Raw genomic sequence first — 25000 nt, forward strand, 5'->3', positions numbered from 1 at the left:
AACCCCATATGGAATGGATGAACAGCTGGGTTGACTGTGGACCGAATGCCCCCCTCCCCCCCAAAAAAAAGGGATTCGAACCCATGCGGGTTCGGACCCTTGAGTGACCCGTGCATGCATCACGGTCAGTAATTGCATACCGCTACACCACAATTATCATACTGACACGAATGATAACATCTAGTGAGGGTAAATCAAACGTTATATATACCCAGGGTTAAGTCAGTCCCATACCACAAGCTGTTAATCACACTGATGGCTAAAGTCTCACTTGATCCCCATAAAACCTGACTCCACCGTGAAGACCGAATGGAAATTAAGGTATTTCTGCACCGTTGTGTGACGTAAAAGCTGACATCACACGTTAAGAGAGGCATTATCAGACGCCTCCCTCATACTGGGAAATAGATGTGTTTGAAAAGCTGACATCACACGTTAAGAGAGGCATTATCAGACGCCTCCTTCATACTGGGAAATAGATGTGTTTGAGTCATCCTGACGCGAACATAACTTGGGCTCTTTCGTATCCGCCGTGAAAGTTGATGCCAGTAATTGGCTGGCTGCACTGGGAACAAGGAACCTTATCTCTAGCAGGTTTCCAGACCTTCATCTCTTTTCGTAAAAGTTTAGGCAGAGCCACACTTTGTGTGTGTGTGTGTGTGTGTGTGTGTGTGTGTGTGTGTGTGTGTGTGTCTCCTTAATTTCTCTATTAACTGTTGGTTTCATCACATTGTCCTGTTTCTTATTTGGTTTGCCGTCCCGTTTCTTATTTGGTTCATCGTTCAGTTTTTTATTTGGTTCACTGTCTCGTTTCTTATCCGGTTTAGTGTCTCGTTACTTATTTGGTTTACCGTCTCGTTTCTTATTTGTTTTACTGTCTCGCTTCATATTTAATTCACTGTCTCGTTTCTTCTTTGTTTTCCTGTCTCGCTTCTCATTTGTTTTACTGTCTCGCTTCTTATTTGGTTCACTGTGTCGCTTCTTATTTAATTCACTGTCTCGTTTCTTCTTTGTTTTACTGTCTCGCTTCATATTTAGTTCCCTGTCCCGTTTCATATTTGGTTTACTGTCTCGCTTCTTATTTGTTTTACTGTCTCGTTTCTTATTTGGTCCACTGTCCACTTTTTTTTTTCATTTGGTTCACAGTCTCGTTTCTTATTTGGCTTACAGTCTCGCTTCATATTTGGTTCACTGTCTCGTTTCTTATTTGGTTCACTGCACAGTGTGTGTGAATCATCCTTGCAGTGAGGACTTTTCCGGAGCGGGTCTTCGGCGTCGAAGCTTTATAGAAAACAGATCTACTGCGACAGCAATGTTCCCTCGTCTCACACACACACACACACACGCACACACACACACAGAGTAAGAGGCTCTCTTTCAACGGTCCTAAGTTCGGCTCTCGAGCCTTGCAAACCACCATCCACTCATTTGGAGACTCCAGCGGCAGCCTCTTCCATAAACCCTGCAACTTTCGTTAGTCGGGTCTGATCAATGGAAGGTGACCGACAGACATCAAAATGGCTGTTTGTATATAAGAGATTCATTTTACTCGCCCTCTGGTCTTTGATCCAACAATTAAAGCTTAGTTCCAAAGGCCACAACTTCGTCATACCCAAGGGTTGTTGTACTGTCTTGCTCATTCATGAGACAACTGTACTGCAGCCATTAGACAGTAACTCTGTAGCCTTTATACAGTAGCTCTGTAGCCTTTATACAATAGCTCTGTAGCCTTTATACAGTAGCTCTGTAGCCTTTATACAGTAACTCTGTAGCCTTTATACAGTAGCTCTGTAGCCTTTATACAACAGCTCTGTAGCCTTTATACAGTACCTCTGTAGCCTTTATACAGTAGCTCTGTAGCCTTTATACAGTAACTCTGTAGCCTTTATACAGTAAGTCTGTAGCCTTTATACAGTAGCTCTGTAGCCTTTATAGACTGACTGTGCAGCCTTTATACAGTAGCTCTGTAGCCTTTATACAGTAACTCTGTAGCCTTTGTACAGTAGCTCTGTAACCTTTATAAGTAACTCTGTAGCCTTTATACAGTAACTGTAGCCTTTATACAGCAACTCTGTAGCCTTTATACAGTAACTCTATAGCCCTATAGCCTTCATACAGTAATTGTAGCCTTTATACAGTTAATTTGTACCCTGACACACTAATCTTTTAACGAGCCATACTGGAGGTATACGAGGCGACCAATCGTCTCTGAGCTGGAATGACACACAACTCATTTTTCCCCTCTCTTACCGTGAGCAGTGACCTATAAGAATCCATTCTTCCTGGAACTTTTAAAGCCCCCCTTCCAGGAACTGCGGCAAGAGGAGCAAAAATTCTGGAAGCCCATTCGGTATAACTCCAATGCAGGTCTTTTGGGAAACTTTTGCTGAACATTCAACAGTTTCTGATACTTGAGGATTCTGGTCATATCTTCGTGGAATATGTGTGTGTGTGTGTGTGTGTGTGACGTCTCTTGCACGAGAAGCATCACGGTACAGGAAAGAAGAAAAAAAAAAAAGGAAAATAATAATTTCAAGAGAAAATAAGCCTCCAGTGTCTACTCCTGAGGGAAATCTTCAAAGAACAGGAACTTTACGAGAAGCTGAGGGACCGAGAGAAGTACACACACACACACACACACACACACACACACACACACACACACACACACACACATACACACACAGAGGGGGAAAGAATCCTTAGCAGACGTCACATGTTTACTTCCGAACTCACACGTATTGTAGCGATCTAGCAATGCTTTCTATGAGCGAACGTTTCCAGGACGATGATATTTCTCACAAAAGCCAACACGGACGAGCACGACTCGAGAAAGAGAAGCCAAACTTTCCCTTGGGTTTGTCCATACATCAACTTGAGGAAGACAAGCAACACAAGGATACTAGGTAGAAGATTAGTTTTTTTTTGCCATTTAAGTATATTGTGCGTAGGCCAGGGAAATTGACATCGTCCATGGAGCCAAAATAAGATGATGATGACTTTTCTTTTTTAGTTATCAAAACCAAAAACAAATTATAAAAGCTAATAGAGTTTCGAGCTTCTTCTTGTCTAAAAAAATGTCTTGGGTTATATGCAAATATACTAGGTTTACAGAGACGTACATCGTATATGTAAACAAAGGAATGAATAAATGAACATACGAATATATATATATATATATATATATATATATATATATATATATATATATATATATATATAACCCTGGGGATAAGAGAGAAAAAATACTTCCCACGCATTCCACGCGTGTCGCAGAAGGCGACTTAAGGGAACGGGAGCGGGGGCTAGAAACCCTCCCCTCCCTGCATTTTACTTTCTAAAAGGGTAAACAAAGAAGGAGTCATACGGGGAGTGCTTATCCTCCTCGAAGGCTCAGATTGAGGTGTCTAAATGTATGTAGATGTAACCAAGATGAGAAAAAAGGAGAGATAGGTAGTATGTTTGAGGAAAGGAACCTGGATGTTTTGGTTCCGAGTGAAACGAAGCTCAAAGGTAAAGGGAAAGAGTGGTTCGGAAATGTCTTGGGAGTAAAGTCAGGAGTTGGTGAGAGGACAAGAGCAAAGGAAGGAGTAGCACTACTCCTGAAGCAGGAGTTGTGGGAGTATGTGATAGAGTGTAAGAAAGTAAACTCTAAATTGATATGGGTAAACCTGAAAGTGGATGGAGAGAGACGAGTGATTATTGGTGCCTATGCACCTGGTCACGAAAAGGAAGATCATGAGAGGCAAGTGTTTTGGGAGCAGCAGAGCGAGTGTGTTAGCAGCTTTGAGGCACAAGACCGAGTTATAGTGATGGGTGATTTGAATGCAAATATATATATATATATATATTTATATATATATATATATATATATATATATATATATATATATATATATATATATATATATATATATATATATATAAATGTGACAATTGAGGGTATAATTGATGCTCATGGGGTGTTAAGTATTGTAAATGGAAATGGTGAAGAGCTTGTAGGTTTGTGTGCTGAAATATGACTGGTGATTGGGAATACCTGGTTTAAAAAGATAGATATACATAATTATACGTAGGAGAGATGGCCAGAGAGCGTTATTGGACTACGTGTTAATTGATAGGCGTGTGAAAGAGAGACTTCTGGATGTTAATGTGCTGAGAGGGGCAACTTGAGGGATGTCTGATCGTTATCTTGTGGAGGCGAAGGTGAAGATTTGTAGAGGTTTTCAGAAAAGAAGAGAGAATGTTGGGGTGAAGAGAATGGTGAGAGCAAGCGAGCTTGGAAGGAGACTTGTGTGAGGAAGTACTAGGAGGGACTGAGTGTAGAATGGAAAAAGATGCGAGCAGCTGACGTAAGGGGAGTGGGTGAGGAATGGGTTGTATCTAGGAAAGCAGTGATTGCTTGCGCAAAAGATGCCTGTGGTATGAGAAAGGTGGAAGGTGGGCAGATGTGAAAGGGTAGTGAATGGTGGAATGAAGAAGTAGGAATGTTAGTGAAACAGAAGAAAGATGCGCTTGGACGATTTTTGCGGGGAAATAGTGCGACTGGCTAGGAGATGTATAAATGAAAGAGGCAGGAGGTCAAGAGAAAGGTGCAAGAGGTGAAAAAGAGGGCAAATGAGAGTTGGGGTGAGAGAGTTTCATTAAATTCTAGGGAGAATAAAAAGATGTTTTGGAAAGAGATAAATAAAGTGCGAAAGACAAGAAAACAAATGGGAACATCGGTGACGGGGGATAATGGGGAGGTAATAACAAGTAGTGGTGATGTGAGAAGGAGATGGAGTGAATATTTTAAAGGTTTGTTGAATGTGTTAGATGATAGAGTGGCAGGTATAGGGTACTTTGATCGAGGTGGTGTGCGAAGTGAGAGGGTTAGGGAGAATGGTTTGGTAAACAGAGAAGAAGTAGTGAAAGCTTTGCAGAAGATGGAAGCCGGCAAGCAGTCGGGATTGGATGGTATTGCAGTGGAATTTATCAAAAAAGGGGGTGATTGTCTTGTTGACTGGCTGGTAAGTATATTCAGTGTATGTATGGTTCATGAAGTGCCTGAGGATTGGCAGAATGCATGCATAGTACCATTGTACAAAGGCAAAGAGGATAAAGGTGAAAGTTTAAATTACAGAGGTATACGTTTGTTGAGTATTCCTGGGAAATTATATGGGAGGGTATTGATTGAGAGGGTAAAGGCATGTTCAGAGCATCAGACTGGGGAAAAGCAGTGTGGTTTCAGAAGTGGTAGAGGATGTAAGGATTATGTGCTTGCTGTGAAGAATGTATGTGAGAAACACTTAGAAAAACAGATGGATATATATATATATATATATATATATATATATATATATATATATATATATATATATATATATAGCATTTATGGCATATGATAGAATTGATAGAGGTGCTTTGTGGGAGGTATTAAGAGTATATGGTGAGGGAGGTAAGTTGTTAGAAGCAGTGAAAAGTTTTTACCAAGGATGTAAGGCATGTGTACGAGTAGGAAGAAAGGAAAGCGATTGGTTCCCAGTGGATGTCGGTTTTCGGCAGGGGTGCATGATGTCTCCATGGTTTTTTAATTTGTTTATGGATGGGTGTTGTTTGGGGCGTGAATGCAAGAGTTTTGGAGAGAGGAGCCAAGCGAGGCATTTTCCCTCTGAGGCTCACGCAGGAAAATGGCGAGCATGTACGAAGTAAAAAAGCAGTAAGGAAAGAATTTACGAGAAACAGCTCTGCTATACAAGAGCGAGACAGAGGTGTATGAGAATCTCTGCTACACACTAGCAAGACAGACGCGGGTGTCCAGAGCCAAAGGCCTTCGTATATAACTGGAAGACGTGTGAACCGTACATAACACAGAGGTTGGGGGAGGTATGCCACATTATATAGCAGTCAGACACAACTGTTACAAAGAAAAAGCTCCAGTACATAGCAGTAAGACAATGAATTAAGAGAGGGGGGAAGAAGCTATGCCACATAGCCCCTTAACGAAGGTGTTACATCCATGTTGCATAGCAGTATTTTTCACAGGTATAGCAGGCTAGACCCCCCACTATGTAGCACACACAAGAGCCCCAGGTATGTAGAAATTTTAGACATGGAGTTCCTCTGGCCAATGGCAGTCCCCAGTTTCACGAACCACCTACAAAAACACTTTGAACCTAGACTTAGAATCAACCCACTTCACGATAGATAGATTAACCAGATGAGGAGGCAAGGAAGACCATGGAAGACACAGGCATTCAAACAGCACCAGACCACTGAATGAACCCTTTCGAGGCTGTTTGTGTTAAGATGATGATGATGTCAAAGACGTACACATTAGCGAGATAAACGTTATATATAAGAAATACAGATAAGTCTGAGGGGATAACCTGGAAATTACCATCGTGACGAAAGACATAATTGAGGGAGAGTAACTTACAAACTGTCACTGTGAGAATAGATTTAGAGAGAGGGAGAGGGAGGGAGGGAGAGGGAGAGAGAGAGGGAGGGAGAGGGAGAGAGAAAGGGAGGGGACTTAATGCATTCTGGTGATTCCAGCTTTTCATCAAAAATACATGTCTCGGTAATTCCTTACATCATTTCCCCCCGCCCTTCATCAATCTCTAAAACCTTTTTCTCTTAAGGAAATAAAAGGCGTAGCGATCAGGTACCCTCTCTCTCTCTCTCTCTCTCTCTCTCTCTCTCTCTCTCTCTCTCTCTCGATGGCACGGGCGGGGGCGATCGAAGGTGGTGGTGTGTCGAGGATTCCGAGTGTTAAATGGAATATTTCATTGGCCACTGGCGGCGGTTGAGGAAGGCTGGGCGAGTCCATTTCTTCTTGGGAGTGTGGGCGAGTCCATTTCTTCCTGGGAGTGTGTGGGAGGGAAGTGCCATTGCTCCTCCTGCCAGCACAATGGACGGGGCTGTCCTCTAGCGGGGCGAGGTTATCGCCCATTGCTCCTCCCGGCACAAAAGGATGCGATCCCTCTTGAGCGGTGGATATGGGCGGGCGGGAGAGGAAAGAGAAGGAAGGGGTGGGAGGAAATGGTTACGTGCCTACGAGGGTTCTACGATGAGATTCGGCCATTACGGACGGGGAGCGCTAGAGTGTAGCGGTGTACAGTCAAGCGTGTAGCGCTTCCTCATGGTATATAGCGACTGAAGAACAGTGTTGTTGTATCGCTACGCACACTCGGTAATTGATGACGTTTTGAGTTAGGTAGTGACGTAAGTACTCGTTGTATTGTTACGCACACTGGATAATTGATGACGTTTTGAGTTCAGTAGTGACGTAAGTACTCGTTGCATCGTTACGCATACTGGATAATTGATGACGTTTTTGAGTTCAGTAGTGACGTAAGTACTCGTTGTATCGTTAACCTATTAGACTACTGCCGTCATCCCCTCCACACCCCAACGTCACCCTATCATCTCTACGACAACCATGCCCTAACGTCAAACAACCCCCCCCCCCCCCAGCCCCCCTTCTTTCTGACCCCTACGTCACCCTAATTTCGTAACCTTTACAGAGCACAATAGCGTACAGACAAGTACACACCTTATTTCTGTCTTACATCCCTTTGTCTCTGCTCTTTACTCTCTCTCTCTCTCTCTCTCTCTCTCTCTCTCGATGGCACGGGCGGGGGCGATCGAAGGTGGTGGTGTGTCGAGGATTCCGAGTGTTAAATGGAATACTTCATTTGGCCACTGGCGGCGGTTGAGGAAGGCTGGGCGAGTCCATTTCTTCTTGGGAGTGTGGGCGAGTCCATTTCTTCCTGGGAGTGTGTGGGAGGGAAGTGCCATTGCTCCTCCTGCCAGCACAATGGACGGGGCTGTCCTCTAGCGGGGCGAGGTTATCGCCCATTGCTCCTCCCGGCACAAAAGGATGCGATCCCTCTTGAGCGGTGGATATGGGCGGGCGGGAGAGGAAAGAGAAGGAAGGGGTGGGAGGAAATGGTTACGTGCCTACGAGGGGTTCTAACGATGAGATTCGGCCATTACGGACGGGGGCGCTAGAGTGTAGCGGTGTACAGTCAAGCGTGTAGCGCTTCCTCATGGTATATAGCGACTGAAGAACAGTGTTGTTGTATCGCTACGCACACTCGATAATTGATGACGTTTTGAGTTAGGTAGTGACGTAAGTACTCGTTGTATCGTCACGCACACTGGATAACTGATGACGTTTTGAGTTCAGTAGTGACGTAAGTACTCGTTGCATCGTTACGCATACTGGATAATTGATGACGTTTTGAGTTACGAAGTGACGTAAGTACTCGTTGTATCGTTAACCTATTAGACTACTGCCGTCATCCCCTCCACACCCCAACGTCACCCTATCATCTCTACGACAACCCATGCTCTAACGTCAAACAACCCCCCCCCCCCAGCCCTCCCTTTCTGACCCCTACGTCACCCTAATTTCGTAACCTTTACAGAGCACAATAGCGTACAGACAGAGTACACCATTATCTTCTGTCTTACATCCCTTTGTCTCTGCTCTTTACTCTCTCTCTCTCTCTCTCTCTCTCTCTCTCTCTCTCTCTCTCTCTATATATATATATATATATATATATATATATATATATATATATAGGGTGTCCATGTTGAAAACCTCATGAATTTACAGACCTTCCCTCGAAACATCTGTGAATTTACAGACCTACCCTCGACACATCTGTGAATTTACAGACCTTCCCTCGACACATCAGTGAATTTACAGACCTTCCCTACAAACATATGTGAATTTTACAGACCTTCCCTCCAAGAACGCCCCATTTTCTAACATCCACACACCTCACGCACTATGCAAACACAACAATGAACATCTGCATATACAAAACGGAGCTTCGTAATTCGTCACAAGAGGAACGCACTCACGTGCGAGAACTCTGACACCTTCTTTCTTTTTCCTTCAATTCACAACATCGGTCAGCAGGAAGATGTGTGGGATTGTAAGGACGACAAAGACTGTGCTTGATCTACTAACCTTAAGGGTCGTGGACGACCGCCGGGGGACGCTACTGGTCAGTGATGTGTGGTCCACACGCTCTGGAAACACTTCGCGTGAACTCACGTCCCGTGTTGCTGGAACAAGAGAAGTCCGTGTTACTGGAATATAAGAAGACCGTATTACTGGAACAAGAGAAGTCCGTGTTACTGGAATATAAGAAGACCGTATTACTGGAACATCAAAAGTCCGTGTTACTGGAACAAGAGAAGTCCGTGTTACTGGAACATTAGAAGTCCGTATTACTGGAACACAAGAAGACCGTGTTACTGGAACATAAGAACTCCGTGTTACTGGAACAAGAGAAGTCGTAAGATAATATTTTGCATACCTTCCTAGTGGCCAATCAATATCCATCTCCCAACATACGCCAGCCAGTACCTTTCTCACAGACAGACCGCAAAAACAAGCCAACGTAACCCCAGAGAAAAAGCCGACGTAACCCCAGAGAAAAAGCCGAAGTAACCCCAGAGAAAAAGCCGACGTAACCCCAGAGAAAAAGCCGACGTAACCCCAGAGAAAAAGAAGAAAATACTTCGTCCCATTACACACAGACAGACATACAGTCGTCAACCTAACATTTGTGTAGGTAAGAGAGAACTGTATTAGGACGGTGAAGGAGGGGCAATATTCTCAGCTGAATATTAGTATGGAAGGAACAATAACTCCATTGTGTTCTGAGGACTCGTTTCAACCCTCGAGCCCTCATTTTCCCCGTGGCAGAACTAATCGACTTTCATCGAGCTGAGACATTAGCGAGGGGGTATGACATGGATCAAGATGGGGGGTGAGATGGGTCAGGCTTGGGGGAGCGAGATGGGTGAGAGGTTGAAGTGAGAAGGGGTATAGTGTGAAGACGAGATGGGTGAAAGGGTTTGAGGGGGAAAGGGGTAAAATGGAAGCGATGGGTGAGAGTTAGGAGAGGGGGTAGTGTGAAGACGAGAGGGGTAAAGTGGGGTGAAAAGGGGGGTTTAAATTATGGGGAAGGGGGACAGATGGTGAGAGTTGAGTGAGAGGGGAAAATGGAAGACGGATGGGTGAAAAATTTGAGGTGAGAAGGGGGTTTAATGTGAAGGGGGGGGGATGGAGAAAGGGGAGGTGGGGGGAAAAGGGGAATTAAAATTAGGGTTAGGTAGGTTTGGGGTTTTAGGTTAGGTTAGGTTAGGTTAGGAAGTTCGGGTGAGGAGAAGGGAATTAGGTTGAGATGGAAGAAGCTTTAAATCAGGGAAGGAGTGAGCTGGAGGAGATGGGTTAGTGATAAAAAACATTACGTCGTTTTCAGTCTAATAAAAAGAGCTTCTTTTGACCACATAACCTACTGGGGAAACACTACGATCATTTTAGAAATCTGCTGTGACTTGGGGGGAAAAATGCTTAAGCCATTTGTTTTGGAGGATTTTTTTTGAAAACAAAACACCTACGCCGGGGCCATCAGATATCATGAGGTTTTTACAGTATGAAAGGTACAATGTCTGCCCACATTCTTAAAATTAGGGAACCCGAATAAATTTTCCACCCCACCACGGTTTTGGACAATCGTTTTATGAGGAGAGCATTCCAGGTATATTGTGTGTTCTATCCTCCCTTCATAAAGTTTGAAGCCTTTTGCAAAATGTTCGTTTAATTATACTAATACAAGTAAATAAAATTAATAAATAATAATAATAATAATTTAAAATAATTAATAATAAAATAATAATAAAATGATAAATAATTAAAATGAAAAATGTATAAAAAATTATGTAATGATAAAAAAAATATGAGATAAGTAAAAATGAAAATAAAAATAAAATAATAATAAAAAATAATAATAAAAATAATAATAAGATAATATTAATAAAAAAAAATGTAATAATGAATCAAAAATGATAAAAGATAATATAATAAATGATGATAATATAAAAAGAAATGATAATAATAAAATAAAAATAATAAATGATAAAAAAAATTAAAAAAAATAATAATAAAATAATAACTTTAATATCAAAAATTTTGGAATTAATGATAAAATAATAATAATAAAATAAAAAAAAAAAAAAATCCCCCAAAACAAAAAAAAAATTAAAAAAAAATAATAAAAAAAAAAAAAAAAAAAAAAAAAAAAAAAAAAAAACAATAAATTTTAAAAAAATAAATAAAAAAAAATACAAAAAAAAAAAAAAAAAAAAACAAAAAAACAATTAAAAATAAATTAAAAAATAACCCCCAGCCCAAAACCCCACCCGCCGAAAAAAAAATAAAAATTTTTCAAATTCCCCCCCCCTTTTAGAAAACCCGGGGAAAACTCCCCCCCAAATGGGAATGCAAACTATTTTCAAAAGGATCGCCAGGGGGGAAAGGGGGAGGGAAAGGAAAAACTACTTTCTAAAAAGGGGAAAAACGGGGAAATTTACCTCCAATTGTGCCCAGGCGTGAAAATTCATCCACGCCCCCTGACCCCCCAAGGTTTTGGGGGGGAGAGAGAGAGAAAGAGAAGGGAAGAGAGAGAGTTGAGAGAAAAGAGAGAGAGAGAGAAGAGAAGAGAGAGGAATATCCCATGATGCAAATATCAAATCTTCGCTGGAAATATTCTGATACCGAAGATTTTCCTAGAGGAAAACACACATACACACAAAAAACAAATAAATAAAAAAAAAATGAAAAATAAAAAACACACAAAATTCACTCGAATGAATAATTTGACCCAAGAGCTTCAACTGTCCTTAATAATATCCAAGTGTAGTTATCCTACACTCTTAACTACCCAATCATCTTATAGAATATCCAATACACCGAACCATTAGCAGAGGTGAATCATGACAGATCGAAGGCGGTGGTGAGAAAAAGGGCGAGAGATATTACGACACAGAAGATGGGTCAGAGTTAAGAATGGAACGAGTGTCAGAATCATCGTTTAACAGAGGAACAGGATGGAATGCCAATGGCGACAGATCCATGGTTATATCTGATGTTATCTGAGACACCTGTGGGGAGCGACATAGCACTGGGACTCATTCAACACCCGTGGAGCACACTGGATTTCAAATACGAGCCAGCATCATTGTATACATGGATTATGTATGTGGTACGAACTTACTACTGTGTTTATACATGGGCTGTGTATGTGATCCAAGCTTTCCCCATTGATGCTTTATCTCTCACTTGAAACCTCCCGTCAGCATACCCTCGTCTCTTATATATTTATTTTGGTCTGTTTTGGTCTGTCTTGGACAATCGCATGTTTACCAAATGGCGTCCTAGCTTCGTCTCTTCGATGTATATCAACTGACTGTTATATGTCTCTCTTGTGTCTCCCCTGATGATGTGATTATTACACGAAAGTGCACTTGGGAACTTATCGTGTTTCATTTTCCCCGTGCACTCATAGGAATATATATATAAATATATATATATATATATATATATATATATATATATATATATATATATATATATATATATATACACACACGACAGCCTCGCCATACGTAAAGGCGCCACAGGTGTTGAATAAGAACTGTCCAAACACGTAATCCTCAGGACGTCTGCCCACCACGGTCGCTCGCTCGTTCGCCATGGGGGAGATGTTACTCTGCTACTTACTGTAGAGCCACAGGTTACAAATCCTGGAGAGCTTTCCTCGTTCCTTTGACTCCGACGAAGGCAGAAGCACAGCTTTAACACAGGGACGTGCTGTGCTTCACTGACGTCAACGAGCGTCCTCAACTTATGTTATCGATCCCTTTTTTTTGTTATCTCAAAACAAAAAAAAAAAAGAAATGACAATGGAGGGGAAGGGAAGGGGGAACGAGGGGAGGGGGGCTGGAGAGTTGGAGGAGAGGGAGGGAGGTGGGAAAGTGGGGGTGAGTTGATCATTCATTTAAGGGTACGACCCTTATTAAAAACAAGCAATGGCGTTACGACCCCTTTAGGGTTTATGAATGACTTATAGTCTTTTGATCTGATCCCTTCAAGGGTCCATCTGATACTCGATCACTATACAAGCCTTGGTCCCTACCACCATCATATTGCAATACCCTGGTCACTATACTCTCACGTTCACCATACAAAGATCTGCGCGATCCCTCACCAGTGACCCTTCACCACACAAACATGACAGCACCGTCATCACTGTACAGTGAACTGCAGAGAGTCACCAGTGGACACTATAAATTTTTCCCTGGCGTCACTGTTGTTGCTATAAACATCAATGTTTACCACTGGTCAAGATTTGCTTTCTCAGACACATAAATTGTGTCTCTGTGAACCATAGACATCCATCAACATCACTAATACACATTCCTTCCTCAGACGCTTAACTCGTGTCCCATTTACCTATAAACATCCATCAAGATCACTAATACACATTTCTTTCTCAGATATAAGTCGTGTCACATTTACCCATAAACATCCATCAACATCCTGATACACATTCCTTCCTCAGACACATAAATCGTGTCCTATTTACCCATAAACATCCATCAATATCACTAATACACATTTCCTCCTCAGACACATAACTCGAGTCACATTTACCCATAAACATCCATCAACATGACTAATACACATTCCTTCCTCAGGCACATAAATCGTGTCACATTTACCCATAAACATTCATCAACATCACTGATACACATTCATTCCTCAGACACATAAATTGTGTCCCATTTACCTATAAACATCCATCAATATCACTAATACACATTTCTTTCTCAGACACATAAATCGTGTCACATTTACCAATAAACATCCATCAATATCCTGATACACATTCCTTCCTCAGACACATAGATCGTGTCCCATTTACCTATAAACATCCATCAACATCACTAATACACATTCCTTCCTCAGACACATAACTCGTGTCACATTTACCCATAAATATCCATCAACATCACTAATACACATTCCTTCCTCAGGCACGTATCTCATGATACACATTCCTTCCTCAGATACATAACTCATTTAACTTGACCAGAAACATCCATCAACATCACTAATACACATTCCATCCCCAGACATATAACTTGTGAGTGTACACACACACACACACACACACACACACACACACACACACACACACCAAACAAACAGTTAAACTCTGGGGGGTGATTTCCTCTGGCACAAGTTCATTCAACATGACCCGGAAGTCATAGAGATGAGTGAATGACCAGGAAATTATCTGCTTCCAGTCTGGAAGTGAAACACTGGCGGATTTCCAGTTTTGATGGTGGAAATAATCTTCTGGCCAAGATGCCTTTGGGCAGCATGCATGATAACATGGGGGACATGAAGGAGGAGGAGATAAACCAGTGAGTGTCGAGAGAACAGAAGTATTTCGTGTGGCGAAATGAAAGAGGTGAGAGCTTGGTATGGAAAGTAGAGGAAAACTGGAAAGAAGGATGAAAAGAGAGAAAAAAAAGGCGTGTGGGGGAAAGAATAGTACTGGAATATGGTAAAAAACCAGACGAGTGTGGAATGGAGGCAGATGTGGGGCTATGATTAGAAAGGAGAACAGCATATTTGAAGTGAGAGACACCGATGGGGACATTCAAAGACGAGAATAGAAATAGATATAAAACACAAAACGTTGGGATATACGTGGGATACAGGTGGGATGCCGGTGGGATACAGGTGGGATATAGGTGGATGAAAGAGACAGATGGAGATGGAAGTAAGGTAGTGTGAGGGGAGGAAGAGAGATATGAATGTTTAAATACTAAAGGGATTGTGGGGGTGGAGATGGGTGTGAAGTATGCAGTGGCAAGAGCCGGAGGGTGACTGACGCAGGGGTAAACTGAGGTAGAGGCACGAGACATGGCGGAGGACTGGGGAGAGGAGAACGGGGAGGACTGGGGAGGAGAACGGGGAGGACTGGGGAGGATAATGGGAAAGACTGGGGAGGAGAACGAGGAAGACTGGGGAAAGAGAACGAGGAAGACAGGGAGGATAACTGGGAAGACTGGGGGAGGAGAACGGGGAAGATTGGGGAGGAGAAAAGGGAAGACTGGGGAGGAGAACGAGGAGGACTAGGGAGGAGAACGGGGAAGACTGGGGAGGAGAATAGGGAAGACTGGGGAGGAGAACGAGGAAGACTGGGGAGGAGAACGAGGAAGACTGGGGAGGAGAATAGGGAAGACTGGGGAGGAGAACGAGGAAGACTGGGGAGGAGAATAGGGAAGACTGGGGAGGATAGATTAACAGAAAAGACATTCCCAGCGGATATGGAAGGTTCGAAACCCCCCCTTCTGACCAGTGCGCTTTTCAGTGTGAAGGAAGAAGAGAAAGAGGAGGGAGATGAGAAAGAGGAGGGAAGGAGGGAGAGGGAAGGGATGGAGTGACTGGAGTGACATATAGATTGATGGATTGACCAATAGGGTGAGGGAGGGAGGTACCACACAGGAAGGAGGGAGGATGGACGCAAAGGGAAGGAAGAGCGAAACAAGAGTGGTTGGTTCTTCAGGCAACGTAAGGTGGATGTAGGAGGGAAAGACGTGTATAGGGAGAAGGGGCTGGGAATTAAAGATGATGGAGGGGAGATACAGGGAGGAGAAGGGCGTTTTAAAGAAACAGAACAAGGGAAGAACGGAGAGAGAGAGAGAGAGAGAGAGAGAGAGAGAGAGAGAGAGAGAGAGAGAGAGAGAGAGAGAGAGAGAGAGAGACAGTGTGAGTGAGGCATCAAGGCATGGAGAGATAGGAGAGAGTAAAGAGAGATAGGAGAGAGAGAGAGAGAGAGAGAGAGAGAGAGAGAGAGAGAGAGAGAGAGAGAGAGAGAGAGAGAGAGAGAGAGAGAGAGAGTGAGTGAGGCATCAAGGCATGGAGAGATAGGAGGAGAGAGAGTAAAGAGAGAGAGAGAGAGAGAGAGAGAGAGAGAGAGAGAGAGAGAGAGAGAGAGAGAGAGAGAGAGAGAGAGAGAGAGAGAGAGATCAGAGCAGGAAGAGCACATCGCGTAACGAGGCGGGACAAAAGAAGCTTCGGGCATTTTCTTCAGGGCTTTTTTTTTCTTTCTTTCTTTTTTTTTTTTCTTAAAGGCATCCACCAGCCCAGAAGGATGGGATACATGTAGACAGCAGCAATACGAACTTCTCTCATCTCTAGAGAAATCCCGGTAGGTCGTTGCATAACCTCCCAGATAGATGGACGTTTAAAGTAAAAGAAAAACATAATAGCAACCTATACTGATGTCTGACGCGCATTGCAGACGTTTAATCTACACCACCCGTTACTTTAAACCACTTGCGCCAACCTGACCTGATGGTTGAATTTCATCCGGCCTTTTACTCTACACTGCCCATGTCTTCATGTGAGCATAATCAAAAGCCTTGAAATGGCTACGAACACAAGAGAGGAAGACTTTTGCTCTCTCTCTCTCTCTCTCTCTCTCTCTCTCTCTCTCTCTCTCTCTCTCTCTCTGATAGAACCGATGTATCGAAGGAAGCAAAATACACACACACACACACACACACTCACACTCACACTCACACACACACTCACACACACACTCACACACACACACACACTCACACACACACACGACCCCTTGAACATCAAAGGAAAGATATTGAAAGCATAAATATGGTGAATGAGCTAAAGCTTCTATGAGATTCGAAAGCCTTATAGGGCGGTGAAAAATATGACTCTCTTTCTTTTATGTCAGCGGCTACATCGAATGCGAAGTTAGAAAACAGATTCTATAAGTACGGAGGTTGAACTATACGAGCGGATGGGGCACGTCAGTACAGCAGAGGGACTGGATCCCGCAAAAAGGTATTCGAAGCACATCCACTAGCTAACTCCAGTCGTTAAGATGGTAAAGAAAACGGGATTGATAATGATGCATAAGACACCGTGAAGAGGGTAAACAGCTTTTCTGTGTGAAGGAAGGGGAGAGGGTTTGGTCTTTGAGGCCCGTGTCTTCTTCAAAGGTAAGAAGATACAAAGCTTCTCTCTCTCTCTCTCTCTCTCTCTCTCTCTCTCTCTCTCTCTCTCTCTCTCTCTCTCTCTCTCTCTCTCATGGCCAAAGCCAAGACCAGGACTCTGGACCTCATGGTGGAATTCGATTACCCAATGAGAACCAAAGATCTTTCTTAGCCTACGGCCAGTCACTCCTCTCCATCGCCTTCTTAGACACACACAGGGGATATGTGGGCAGTGGCTAAGCATTATCCTAAACCTATTCTCTTCTTGAGTTTCACTTAATTTTTACAACGTTCTCATGGATTAACTTTTCCCTTCTTTCATTCGTATGGATGTTTTCTTTATTTTCGCGAGCGCTGATTAAATTCCCTGATCATAAAATGAAATATTGTCTTACGTGATTGTATTTCAATTCAACTGTGACTCGAACGCTGTACAAAATCCAGGCTCTTCAATCTAGCTGACTCGAACGCTGAACAAAATCCACCGCACTTCAATCTAGCTGACTCGAACGCTGAACAAAATCCACCGCACTTCAATCTAGCTGACTCGAACGCTGAACAAAATCCACCGCACTTCGATCTAGCTGTGACTCAAAGGCTACGACAAAAATTCACCGAGATGAATCAAGGGTGTCAGAAGATTAGGTTCTTTCCACCACGCGGGACACAGTATATCAGGTCCTTTCCACCAAGCGGGAGACACTATTGGGAAGATTCTGAGGGAAAGGAAGTTATGTGATATTCATACGGAAGCATCTCTTGTTTCTAGACCCTCAAACGCTTTGATCCAGGAAGAAAGGCATGTTTCCAGACCCTCAAACGTTTTGATCCAGGAAGAAAGGCATGTTTCCAGACCCTCAAACGTTTTGATCCAGGAAGAAAGGCATGTTTCCAGACCCTCAAACGTTTTGATCCAGGAAGAAAGGCATGTTTCCAGACCCTCAAACGTTTTGATCCAGGAAGAAAGGCATGTTTCCAGACCCTCAAACGTTTTGATCCAGGAAGAAAGGCATGTTTCCAGACCCTCAAACGTTTTGATCTAGGAAGAAAAGTAGACGAGTGATTGAGGACTGGCTGGCCTGACCAGAGGGACCTGGACCTCTTCCAGGCGCCTAGGAAAACACGTATGACGCACTTAAAGAAAATCTTGTGTGACCCGGATTTCTGGAGATCCAGTGGAAGTCAGACGGACCTGAAGTACCAGGTCCTGGTGTCAAAAATGACACACACACACACACACACACACACACACACACACGCACACACACACACATACATATCTAGTGTGATCCAGATCCGATGATAAAGATGATGGAGCCTTTGAGTTGTGATCCACAATACTGTACATATAAGACTGTCGATTGTCACAACAAGTGGTTACCACAAGGGGTTCCCTGTGTTATGAGTGGGAAGGTTAAACTGGACCATCACTCGCACGAGATGCCAATGGTTCCTTTCTTTATCCAGTGAACGCACCTAATGTGCTCAGTAACCCGTGTTACAGAATTCGTTCCCAATGGGTTTCTGACGTCATTATGTGTCCGAGGTCCATGAAGTTTGAAACTGGAAAGTCCTGGACTTTAGAGAGAAATTGTATTTGGATAACTATCATTTTATATGAAAGCAGAATTATCCCTGGGGATAGGGGAGAAAGAATTCTTCCCACGTATTCCCTGCGTGTCGTAGAAGGCGACTAAAAGGGGAGGGAACGGGAGGCTGGAAATCCTCCCCTCCAGTTTTTACTTTTCCAAAAAGGGAAGAGAGAAGGGGGCCAAGTGAGGAATTTCTCTCTAAGGCTCAGTCATTTGCTCATAACGCTACCTCGCTAACACGGGAAATGGCGAATATGTATGAAAAAAAATGAAAACAGAATCATTAACACATGTTTTTTTAATGAAATGATAAACAGCACATCTCCTACGCCAAGATCTATGGAACTGTTTTGTTCTGGAAACTAAGGACGACGTCTGCTAATTGAAAACGACAGTACGACCCTTGAGCACGACGGTACGATCCTTGAAAACGACGGTACGACCCTTGAGGTTCGACTTGTAAAGGTTATTACGCACACAAGTACAACTGTTGCGTAATATGGCCTTGTCTCTGGCATGTCCCTTTAGGCCCCTATGACATCAATGTTCCCATCCATAAATTATATTTTGCCCTAGATATGATTTCAGGTGGACATTTCATTGACATTAGATGCACACTTTGAACGGAATGAGCTCGAAATTTTTTCTAAACACTTTTCCCTCACATTTCGCTCCATCTAACGACAACCAGCAGGTACTATTTAGGACGACCTTGTGGACATAATGTGCTGGAGGAAGGGATGATGATGTTTACCAGGACATCAATTCACTTTCTTTTTCTGTATCAAACGAGGAAAAGTTCTTTTTGTATGAGATCTTGGCAGAAACAACTCAGCCGAGCGTTACGAGAGCTTTTGTGTGGGACATTCCATTGACCTATATATCACATATTGCCTGCACAGCTTTTCTACTCAACAACAGAATACATTTACCGAAAATATTTCACCCCATCAGCCAGCGAACTCTATTCTGCCGAGGAAATGGATTAATTTTTTTGGCCCTTTTGGGGGTTAGTCCTCGTGTGTCTGACAAATTTCTCCTCCGCTGTATCCAGACACAGGCAACGGACAGACAGGAGCGCCTACTCGTAGGGAATAAAAAAAAAAAGACATGATAGTAACCCTTATGATAAAGTCGACCATGAAAGTTAGTTGAGTGGAATGACTGCAGACCTAACAACGCTTCATAATACAGTTATATATCCTGTTTTCACCTGCCCGACATAACTAAACTTTAGACTGCCCTTCCCGCCATTGGCTCATTACGTAATTATGTAATTACGAGATAATTTCATACACAGATCTATTAGCATTGGCGGGTCATAACCAGAAATTGCCAGACACTCCAGCGTTCCGAAGTGGTAATTAATGTTTTCGTGTGATTATAATTAAATGCCCCTGTGGTCCAGCAAGACTCCAGGAATTCATATATACATCATCTGAAGAGCAACATACAAACAGCATATATATATATATATATAATACTTTGTCGCTGTCTCCCGCGTTAGCGAGGTAGCGCAAGGAAACAGACGAAAGAATGGCCCAACCCACCCAGAGACACATATATATACATACACGTCCACACACGCACACATACATACCTATACATTTCAACGTATACATATATATACATACACAGGCATATGAATAGCATGACTGAAGGCTAAACATTACATGCCCAGAACACAAGCACTCTTAAGTATAGAGCATCTAAAGTGCGTTCTGAAACACCACAGAAGAAATCTGTATATCCCCTCGAGAGCTTCCTTAATCAGCACCATCACATCACTGTCCATCACCACCTAACTCACACACACACTCACACACACACACACACACACACACACACACACACACACACACACACACACCATCAGCTTCCATGGATGACGTATTGTGCCTATTTGTTTTCCCCCTTCAAGAAAATCGACTCAAAGTAGAAGAGGTTGAGTGGAGGAGGGTGTCTATCATTATGGCACCAATCTGTGTTATGTGGAGACCTTTTGAACATAGCACCAACAATAGACTCGACTATACGTGCTGTGTTATGTGGAGACCTGTTGAACTTAGCAACAACAATAGACTCGACTATACGTGCTGTGTTATGTGGAGACCTGTTGAACATAGCACCAACAATAGACTCGACTCTACGTGCTGTGTTATGTGGAGACCTGTTGAACATAGCAACAACAATAGACTCGACTCTACGTGCTGTGTTATGTGGAGACCTGTTGAACATAGCAACAACAGACTCGACTATACGTGCTGTGTTATGTGGAGACCTGTCCAACACAGCAAGAACAATAGACTCGACCAAAAAGGACAACCATTATACGCATTGTGTCACAACCGAGCAAGCACGACTACAGCAAGACAGTGTTATACTCATAGAGTCGGGTCTTGTGACCTGGAACGTGGCGTAGGCCGACCACCACACTTCCACCACCCTGAGAATCCATTCACCATATAAATCTATACATTTTCTACGCATCCCTGTGTCGAGGCCGACCGACCTCTGGCTAACTCTCTCCAGACTCATTTCCCCTTTGTCCATCACAGTCTAATCAGCCTTATAGCATCGGTTATCATGGGACACAGAGGCTTAGGGGAAATGATGAGGCACATGATGAAGCATCACCATATCTCTGGGTCACAGAAGCCTGGACAGGATAAGGTATCAGATTCTTAAGTGATCCAGCGAAGCTGATGGTACGTCAGTGGACAGATCCCCCTCACCTAAGAGTTGATGTTCTGATGTTCTTTAAACATTTGTATACAATCCCCAGCAATGTTATCTATACCACCTTCCCTCCCAGTGAGGTAGCGACGCACCTATAGACAGTTCTCGTCAGATATATATATATATATATATATATATATATATATATATATATATATATATATATATATATATATATATATATATATATATATATATACAGAGGCACGACCGCCGCCTTCACAATTGTAAAGTCGACGTTATGATAACGAATTGTTGACATCCAGTCTGGTAAATCTCTCTCTCCCTCTCTCTCTCTCTCTCTCTCTCTCTCTCTCTCTCTCTCTCTCTCTCTCTCGTACGTCCTCCCGTCTTAAGTGTCACTGATTGCTTCCCCAGGTCCAGGCGGGAAGCTATGGAACATGTTTGTTGGCTGGAGGGACAAGATTCGCGGTGTGAAGGACTTGGGAGGAAATTTTACTTGGTGAGTATTGAGGAGGAGGAGGAGGAGGAGGAGGAGGAGGAGGAGGAGGAGGAGGAGGAGGAGGAGGGGAGAAAGAGAGGGAGGAAGAGGACGAGGAGGAGGAGGAAAAAAAGAAGGACAGACGAAGGGAAAAAGGTAGGATGGTAAGTGTCCTATCAGTCAAGATAATGGATGAAGGATGAGTGAAATGCTTCCACCCACACCCTACACACACTCACCCACCACACCATGCACTCTACCACAGCTCTAGACCGCAGCCTGGCCCTACCACACTCTCACCCACCACACCATGGACGACCACAGCCCTGCCACACCCCACACACCCACTCACCACACCATGGACGACCACAGCCCTGCCACACCCCACACACCCACTCACCACACCATGGACGACCAAGGCCCTGCCACACCCCACACACCACACCATGGACGACCACAGCCCTACCACACCCCACACACCTACTCACCACACCATGGACGACCACAGCCCTACCACACCCCACACACCTACTCACCACACCATGGACGACCACAGCCCTGCCACACCCCACACACCTACTCACCACACCATGGACGACCGCTGGCAGCCCTAAGGAGTCGAGCGACGCCACACGCTCACTCACACTGATCCTAGAACACTAACCTCCGCCCACGAAAGGGACCTTACCACTACCGAGCCATAACTGAACTACCAAACGACCGTAACGGCCTCGTTCACCCAGCAGCAGCAACAGCTGCTGCCACTTACACTAGATCAATTACGAATCTTTTGATTTCAAATTGGCGGCGTTCCCAATTTTATACATCCTTCGGTGTAGTTCCTTCATATTCGTGGTGCTGTAAATACCTATTCGTAATCACCTATTTCTACAGAAGGAGGAGGGAGTTTTATGTACTCAGACGGCCCCTCCCTTACACCTCTTGAACTACGTAATGGCTCGTTATGACCATCATTAGCGAGAGTTCATCAAGCCTCAGTCCACATCAAATGTTATGAAAGAATAGCTATTCAGCAATTCTCTTTACATTGTTCACTATGGACTATCAGAAATTCCACTGAATCACAGCTTAATATGTGCCTTACGATATATATATATATATATATATATATATATATATATATATATATATATATATATATATATATATATATATATATATATATAGAGAGAGAGAGAGAGAGAGAGAGAGAGAGAGACTTACATAGACACACTAGACCACACAGACCCAAAGCTCCAAGAAAGGCGGACTGGTCTTGACATTACGTAACGAGAGAGAGAGAGAGAGAGAGAGAGAGAGAGAGAGAGAGAGAGAGAGAGAGAGAGAGAGACTTACATAGACACACTAGACCACACAGACCCAAAGGTCCAAGAAAGGCGGACTGGTCTTGACATTACGTAACGAGAGAGAGAGAGAGAGAGAGAGAGAGAGAGAGAGAGAGAGAGAGAGAGAGAGAGAGAGAGAGAGAGAGAGAGAGAGAGACCCTCTTTCTGCAGGGCGGGTTTCTAGCCAGACATCCTCTTGTTGTCGTTGTTGTCAGCGTCGCTCCTCACCACCGTGGACCAGGGTCTGCGGCGTTGTGGCCAGAGGTCAGAAACTACTACAGTGGAACTGTGACTCCATGATGATGGGGCAGCGGGTCTGAGTCAACTATCATGTCTTAAGACTGCACAGATGTGGCACGTGGGGTCTGAAACACAGACGCGGAGCAAGTCTTTCTAACGATGTGGATTGCATCTGAAATATTAAGGATGGGGCACGGGGTCAGAAATGAGGGGGTAAGGATGGGGGATGGGGTTAGATATGAGAGGTAATGATGAGGCACGGGGTCAGAAATGAGGGGGTAAGGATGGGGGATGGGGTTAGATATGAGAGGTAAGGATGGGACACGGGGTCAGAAATGAGGGGGTAAGGATGGGGGATGGGGTTAGATATGAGAGGTAAGGATGGGGCACGGGGTCAGAGATGAGGGGGTAAGGATGAGGCATGGGGTCAGACATGAGGGACAAGGATGAGGCATGAGGGATAAGGATGAGGCATGGGGCCAGACATGAGGGACAAGGATGAGGCATGGGGTCAGACATGAGGGACAAGGATGAGGCATGGGGTCAGAAATGAGAGATAAGGATGAGGCATGGGGTCAGAAATGAGGGACAAGGATGAGGCATGGGGTCAGAAATGAGGGATAAGGATGAGGCATGGGGTCAGAAATGAGGGATAAGGATGAGGCAGGGGGTCAGACATGAGGGATAAGGATGAGGCACGGGGTCAGACATGAGGGGGTAAGTCTTTTCGACGATGCTGGTCAAAGCATCTCAAAGAAGAAAATAAAAAAATAAAGGTAAATACGTGGACAAAAATCTTGATAACGCCTCGTACGAAAAGACTTGAAATACGAAACTCTTCACAAAATTCTTCTCCATTTTAAGAAGAATGACAAAAAAAAAAAAAATGAGACTTTCCCTCACAAAACCTTTTCAGAAAATCGTACCATGAAGGTAATGTATACCAGACTGTTTTCATACGTGGCACAATTGGAGTACGATGGCACTCTTGCTGTGGCCCCGAGACTTGAGACCATGACTGGAACGTCTGTAGTCTAATGGAACCCCCGTATCTAATGGAGCCCCCGTAGACATTACTGGAACGCCCGTTGTCTAGCTGGAATTCCCCCGTAGACATTACTGGAACGCCTGTTATCTAGCTGGAACCTCCATACACATTACTAGAATGCATGTTGTCTAGCTGGAACCTCCATACACATTACTAGAATGCATGTTATCTAGCTGGAACCTCCGTACACATTACTGGAACGCCTGTTGGCTAGCTGGAACCCCCGTAGACATTACTGGAACGCCCGTTGTCTAGCTGGAATTCCCCCGTAGACATTACTGGAACGCCTGTTGGCTAGCTGGAACCCCCGTAGACATTACTGGAACGCCCGTTGTCTAGCTGGAACCCCCGTAGACATTACTGGAACGCCTGTTATCTAGCTGGAATCTCCGTACACATTACTGGAACGCCTGTAGTCTAATGGAACCCCCGTAGACATTACTGGAACGTCTGTAGTCTAATGGAGCCCCCGTAGACATTACTGGAACGTCTGTAGTCTAATGGAACCCCCGTAGACATTACTGGAACGTCTGTCGTCTAATGGAGCCCCCGTAGACATTACTGGAACGCCTGTTGGCTAGCTGGAACCCCCGTAGACATTACTGGAACGTCTGTAGTCTAATGGAACCCCCGTAGACATTACTGGAACGCCTGTGGTCTAGCTGGAACCCCCGTAGACATTACTGGAACGTCTGTAGTCTAATGGAAC

General features: G+C 43.8%; 1 protein-coding gene across 2 annotated transcripts in view; it reads right to left on the reverse strand.

Annotated features, from left to right (window-relative positions):
• The window catches only part of LOC139746336 (uncharacterized), a 448223-nt gene that overhangs the window by 346925 nt on the left and 76298 nt on the right, over positions 1-25000 (reverse strand). For both annotated transcript variants that reach the window (XM_071657494.1, XM_071657493.1), the window contains exon 2: positions 8966-9063. The gene's annotated coding sequence lies outside the window, so the exon portion shown is untranslated. The remainder of the gene's footprint in view (positions 1-8965; positions 9064-25000) is intronic.

The sequence above is a fragment of the Panulirus ornatus genome, chromosome 64 (genome assembly GCF_036320965.1).
Source record: "Panulirus ornatus isolate Po-2019 chromosome 64, ASM3632096v1, whole genome shotgun sequence".
Taxonomy (NCBI): Eukaryota; Metazoa; Arthropoda; class Malacostraca; order Decapoda; family Palinuridae; genus Panulirus; species Panulirus ornatus.